This window comes from Trichechus manatus, unplaced genomic scaffold, assembly GCF_000243295.1.
Source record: "Trichechus manatus latirostris isolate Lorelei unplaced genomic scaffold, TriManLat1.0 scaffold00315, whole genome shotgun sequence".
NCBI lineage: Eukaryota > Metazoa > Chordata > Mammalia > Sirenia > Trichechidae > Trichechus > Trichechus manatus.
In genome coordinates this window covers 129,101-136,646 of record NW_004444251.1, presented here as the reverse complement: position 1 = coordinate 136,646, position 7,546 = coordinate 129,101, and positions in this window count along the sequence as shown.

Genomic DNA, 7,546 nt, shown 5'->3' with positions numbered 1-7,546 from the left:
ACGGTGCACAACAGTCCAGGGACAAGGACTAGAAGGCAGGAGGGGACAGGAAAGCTGGTAATAGGGAACCCAAGGTTGAGAAGGGACAGTGTTGACATGTGGTGGGGTTGTTAACCATTGTCATAAAATAGTATGTGTACTAAGTGTTTACTGAGAAATTATTTGTTCTGTAAACCTTCATCTAAACTACAATAAAAAAATGTTAAAGGGGAACCTAATTTGCTGTGTGAACTTACAGCTAAAACACAGTAAAATCTTATTTTAAAAAAGTGAGCATTCATCCCCCCCCAAAAATAATAAAGTACAATAAAAAAAGAAAATAACATTAATTCTTCACAAAAATATACCACAATATAACATACTTCATTTGCCTTTATACTGAAGGTTAATGAATTCTTAAACACAAAAAATGAAATACACCTATAAAGGAGTATTTGAAAATAAAATTTATAGATATATGGAAGTGAAAATAATAGAGTCCAAAACACTACACATGGCTTGCTCATCTTGGAAAAAATGAAAAAAAAAACCATTTTTCTGTTTGTATATTTCTATATGCATAGGATTCTTCTGGAAGGATACAGAAGAAACTTAAGAATGGTAATGTTGGAGAGGTGCTAGCAGAACAGGTTGTCTGGAAAAAGAGCAATTGTACTCTACTATAACCAGCGAGGAGCTCTAGTGGTGCAGTGGTTGAGGTATGGATGCTAAAAAAGGTCAACAGTTGCAATTCACCAGCTGCTTCTTGGAAACCCTATGGGGCAGCTCTACTCTGTCCCAAAAGGTCGCTTTGGTCAGAATCCACTCAACAGCAAATTTTTTTGGTATAACCAGCTAGTTTTTGACAACTTGATCTACATCACTTCAATTTTTTAAAAATTTCATAGTGAATGAGTCTATTTAATGGTTACTGGAAAATTACTATAATCCAGGTTTTATTTCTGCCCATTGAAGGAAAAGTTGTACCCTATTTCTTGAATGGACATTCATCCACGGGGAGGAAATCCACATACCATAGAGATTACTTCTCTCTCTATTCTCTGGACTGTCAGTTCTGTGACAGTGGGGACTTTAGATGGCATCTTTGCATTCCAGGTTCTAGTTCAAGGCCTCACATCTACTGAGAGCTCATAAAATGTCAGCCAAAGGAATAACTAAATAGATTTTTCACTTGAATTTATGCGATTAGGGAGGAGAACTGAGTTAGAAACAAAGATCTGACATTTGTCAAGCTCTGTATTAATGGGATTACCTAGGAGCAATGAGTATAACATGTATCCTCACTCCTAGGTTTTTCTATAAAGTCTAATTCTGCTGCCACCCCTGGCTGCTTCCTTTATTATCAATACAGTTTAATGAAGGGTATAGTGTGTTTTGGAGCCTACTCTGCCTGGAAGCCTTGGGATGAAGAACCACTGGTGTTGACTGTGTGCCCAGCTTAGTGGTGTCAACTAGCCACGGGAAGAGACCAGGGAATCACCTACATGTGATAGGGTGGCAGGAAAGTAATCTGTTAAGCTGACTGAGACAGTGCAGTCTGAAACCTGTCAAGAAGATTAATATCCTGAGTTATCAAGAAAAATAAAATTTGGGCATAAACTATTTCAATGGACTTGAACCCCAGATCACTGACACAATCTTGAAAACAGTTTCAGTGCCATGGTTCCATTTGAGAGTGGTGAGAGAAGGACAATGGTTTCTGAAATTTTTTGGTCCAAAAGATATATTTAATGTGGAACCAACTGTTGTTTAAAAGACAGTGGTATGTGTGATATAATCAGGTTTCTGTATTTCACTATAGAGATATTACATCTAGTTTTTACACTAGAGTACAGGCCAAGGAAATGATCAGCATCCAAAATAATAATACCTAACATGTACTTCCCCCCACGCATCTGTCAGTTTGCCATACTGTGGGGGCTTGCATGTTGCTGTGATGCTGGAAGCTATGCCACCAGTATTCAAATACTAGCAGAGTCACCGATGGCGGACAGGTGTGGGGATATATGCCATTTAAACATGGCTGCACTATTGACAACTGCAGCCCCCACAGGCCTCTGTGCTGCACAGCATGTTGAAACTTGTCTCCAACATTTGAGACTTGTCCGGATGTGTTTTCCCAAACCTATTGTCCCTTTACTGATTGACTTGTTTACCTGAATTCCTTCTTCCTTGCCCGTACTCAAAGCCCATTGTTTTGTTAATTGCCCTATTGATTGCTGTATTGACTATAAAATAAACTCCTGGGACTGAAGTGGGGGTCGACTCCTCAGAGTGACCCTCCTGGCCACACTTCTCTGTAAGAGTTGTGCAGTTGGTTACTGTCTTCGCCGTCCCGATTACCGTCGCCGCTGCGACAGACAGGTTTAAGCTGAGCTTCTAGACTAAGACAGACTAGGAAGAAGAACCCAGCAGTCTACTTCTGAAAAGAATTAATCAGTGAAAACCTTATGAATAGCAGTGGAACACTGTCTGATATAGTGCCAAAGATGAGTCCCAGATTAGAAGTCACTCAAAATACGAATGGGGAAGAGCTGCCTCCTCAAAGTACAGCTGAACTTAATGTCATGGATGGAGACAAGCTTTCGAGACATTCATTTGCTGATATGGAATGACCTGAAATGAGAAGAAACAGTTGCAAACATACATTAATAATCGGATGTGGAATGTACCAAGTATGAATCTAAGAAAACTGGAAATCATCAAAAATGAAATGGAACACATAAACATCGATATCCTAGGCATTAGTGAGCTGAAATGGACAGGTATTGGCCATTTTGAATTGGACAATCATATGGTCTACAATGTCAGGAATGACAAATTGAAGAGGAATGACGCTGCATTCATCATCAAAAAGAACATTTCAAGATCTATCCTGACGTACAACACTGTCAGTGATAGGAAAATATCCATAAGTCTACAAGGAACACCAGTTAATACGATTATTATTCAAATTTACGCACCAACCACTAAGACCCAATATGAAGAAATTGAAGATTCTTACCAACTTTTGCAGTCTGAAATTGATCGAACATGGAACCAGGATGCATTGTTGATTACTGGTGATTGGAATGCAAAAGTTGGAAACAAAGAAGGATCGGTAGTTGGAAAATATGGCCTAGGTGATAGAAACGATGCTGGAGATCGCATGGTAGAAGTTTTCAAGACCAACAATTTCTTCATTGCAAATACCTTTTTTCAACAACATAAACGGTGACTATACATGTGGACCTCGCCAGATGAAATACAAACGAATCAAATCAGCTACAGCTGTGGAGAGAGACAATGGAAAAGCTCAATATCATCAGTCAAAACAAGGCCAGGGGTGGACTGTGGAATAGACCAATTGCTTATATTCAAGTTCAAGTTAAAACCGAAGAAAATTAGAACAAGTTCACAAGAGCCAAAGTATGACCTTGAGTAAATCCCACTTAAATTTAGAGACAACCTCAAGAAAAGATTTGATGCATTGAACGCTAATGACCGAAGACCAGACGAGTTGCAGAATGACATCAAGGACATCATTCAGGAAGAAAGGGAGAGCTCATTAAAGACAGGAAAGAAAGTAAAGACCAAAATGGATGTCAGAAGAGATACTGAAACTTGCTCTTGAATGTCGAGTAGCTAAAGCAAATAGAACAAATGATGAAGTAAAAGAGCTGAACAGAAGATTTCAAAGGGTAGCTCGAGAAGAAAAGTAAAATATTATAATGACGTGTGCAAAGACCTGGAGTTAGAAAACCAAAACAGAGGAAGACGCTCAGCATTTCTCAAGCTGAAAGAACTGAAGAAAAAATTCAAGCCTCGAGTTGCAATACTGAAGGATTCTATGGGGAAAATATTAAAAGATGCAGGAAGCATCAAAAGAAGATCGAAGGAATACACAGAGTCACTATACCAAAAAGAATTGGTGGATGTTCAACCATTTCAGGAGGTAGTATATGATCAGGGATCAATGATACGAAAGGAAGAAGTCCAAGCTGCACTGAAGGCATTGGCAAAAAACCAAGGCTCCAGGAACTGAATTGAGATGTTTCAACAAACTGATGCAGCACTGGATGTGCTCACTCGTCTATGCCAAGAAATGTGGGAAACAGGTACCTGGCCAACTAGCTGGAAGAGATCCATATTTATGCCTATTCCGAACAAAGGTGATTCAACCGAATGTGGAAATTTTCAAACAGTATCATTAATATCACAGGCAAGTAAAATTTTGCTGAAGATCATTCAAAAGTGGCTGCAGCAGTACATTGATAGAGAACTGCCAGAAATTAAAGCTGGATTCAGAAGAGGCCATGGAATCAGGGATATCATTGCTGATGTCAAATGGATCCTGGCTGAAAGCAGAGAGTACCAGAAAGATGTTAACCTGTGTTTTACTGACTATGCAAAGGCATTTGACTGTGTGGATCATAACAAATTATGGTAACATTGCAAAGAATAGGAATTCCAGAAAACTTAACTGTGCCCATGAGGAACCTGTACATAGATCAAGAGGCAGTCCTTCGAACTGAACAAGGGGATAATTTGTGGTTTAAAGTCAGGAAAGGTGTGTGTCAGGGTTGTATCCTTTCACCATATCTATTCAATCTGTATGCTGAGCAAATAATCCAAGAAGCTGAACTACATGAAGAATGGGCATCATGATTGGAGGAAGACTTATTAACAACCTGCAATATGCAGATGACACAACCTTGCTTGCTGAAAGTGAAGAAGACTTGAAGCACTTACTGATGAAGATCAAAGACTACAGCCTTCAGTATGGATTGCACCTCTACATAAACAAAACAAAAATCCTCAAACTGGACCAATAAGCAACATCATGATAAATGGAGAAAAGATGGAAGTTGTCAAGGATTTTATTTTACTTAGGTCCACAATCAACACCCATGGAAGCAGCAGTCAGGAAATCAAAAGACATGTTGCATTGGGCAAATCTGCTGCAAAAGACCTCTTTAAAGTGTTAAAAAGCAAAGATGTCACCTTGAAGACTAAGGTGTGCCTGACCCAAGCCATGCTGTTTTCAATCGCCTCATATGCATACGAAAGCTGGACAATGAATAAGGAAGACTGAAGAATTGACGCCTTTGAATTATGGTGTTGGGGAAGAATATTGGATATACCATGGACTGCCAAAAGAATGAACCAATCTGTCTTGGAAGAAGTACAGCCAGAATGCTCCTTAGAAGTAAGGATGGCCAGACTATATCTCACATACTTTGGGCATGTTATCAGGAGGGATCAGTTCCTGGAGAAGGACATCATGCTTGGTAAAGTACAGGGTCAGCGAAAAAAGGGGGAGACCCTCAACCAGATGGATTGACACAGTGGCTGCAACAATGGGCTCAAGCACAACAACAATTGTGAGGATGGTGCAGGGCTGGGCAGTGTTTCATTGTGTTGCACATAAGGTCTCTATGAGTCAGAACTGACTCGACCGCACCTAACAACAACAACATGTACTTTGTTTTTATTAAATTACAAGCACTGCTTCATCAAACTAATCTTCACAGCATTAATACCTTAACAATCTGTTTTAGTGCTTCCATGACAAAAACATCACAACAGATATGGAGGTTAGAAGTCCAAATTCAGGGCATCAACAGGTCTGTGTGTTCTCTCTCTCTGTTGGCTCTAAAGGAAGATTTTCTTTGTCTCTTTCAACTTCACCTACTACAATGGCATTTCTTAATTATGTGTTGATGATTTCCACACTATGCCTCTAGATGAAATCTCTCCTGTAAGTGTCAGAATTTCCAACTTCATGTTAAACTTCACTTAAATCTCTCAATGGAACCAACAGCCTAATATGACCAATATTAGACTTCATTTTTTCCCCAGACATACACTTCTACACTAAGTTATAAAGAAAGAGTCAAAAAATTTAGGTAGTATTATCACTGCCATAATTATCAAAAAGGGGGGAAATCATGATTAGTACCACCACTTTGACATAATTAGGATTCATATTCTCTAGTGTATACTTTCAAAATTATTTGTGTATCTGTTTTTCAAACCTGCAAACTTTGGGGTGATGAGAGCTCAAATGAGAAGAAAAAACAGGAATACGTGGTTTAAAGCAACAAGGAAATCAAAGGAGACAGCAATTCCCCAAATAGTTCTAACTGTAAGGATGACAACTGTACAGCTCTACAGTAGGATTCTGGCAGTATTACTAGGAGGCAGAGGGGGGAAAGCTGTCCAGATTGGAATATAAGATGCAGAAAGATGCTTCGAATGGTGGGGGGAGGTAACTGTAAGTGAGTATCTATGGGTAGTGCATGTTACTGTGTGCAAATCTGAGGGATTTTTAAGAAAGAAAAATCCTCATAATTCATAGTAATAAGTTAATTGTGCCAATTGACATAGATGCACACACAGAGAGAAAAGAAAGATATAGCTGAAAAAACTTAATATTGAGAACTATGGGAGCAAATAAAAAAGTCACTGAAGATGAGAAGATTTGTCAAGAATGTTTTCAAACTACAACTTATGTAAGTATAAAGAAATGACTTAATTAAAACATCTTTTCTAGGTAATTTTAAAAATAAAATATTTTATTGCTTGTTAAGTAATATGATTAAGAAATATTTTACCTAAGTACTTCTAAAATACTTGGCAATTCATACCTATAACCTCTATAAAATTAGCATCGATACCATGTGTTTATAGTTTCTGAATATGCAGCAAAAATAAATCTAGTTTTTCAAGGGTAAAGCTTAAAAAGAATAAAAAATTACTAAAATTAAATTTACACAAAGAAAATGCAACAGAATCTTTTCCCATATTCATAAAGTGTAACTGAAAAATTTTAAGAGATTCATAATCTGTTCCAGTGCAAAAATAAGGCCCAAGGGCTTCTGTTAAAGAATCACGAGAAGCATAGAGGATATATGTATTGTTCATATTATCGATGGACTCCACCCAACTCGTAGTCCAGAAAATCCCAGTTGTTTTAGTCATCTAATGTTGCTATAACAGAAATACCACAAGTGGACGGCTTTTAGCAAAGAGAAATTTATTCTCTCACAGTCTAGTAGGCTACAAGTCCAAATTCAAGGCATCAGCTCCAGGGAAAGTCTCTCTCTCTCTGTCGGCTCCAGAGGAAGGTCCTTGTCCTCAATCTTTCCCTGGTTGCGGAGCTTCACAGGCATAGGGACCCTAGGTCTCAAGGACATGCTCTGCTCCCGTCCCGGTGCTGCTTTCTTGGTGGTATGAGGTCCCCAATTCTCTGTTTGCTTCCCTTTCCTTTTATCTCTTGTAAGATAAAAGGTGCGGGCCACACCCTAGGGAAACTCCCTTTACTTTGGATCTGGGATGTGATCTTAGTAAGGGTGTTATACAATCCCACCCTAATCCTCTTTAACATAAAATTACAATCACAAAATGGAGGACAACCACACAATACTGGGAGTCATAGCTCAGCCAAACTGATGCACATATTTTTTGGGGGGGAACAATTCAATCCATGACACTAGTCTTTTTGGAATTGACTATTGCCACATTCTTTCAGGATACAACATAATTGCTCTCAATACATCATGCA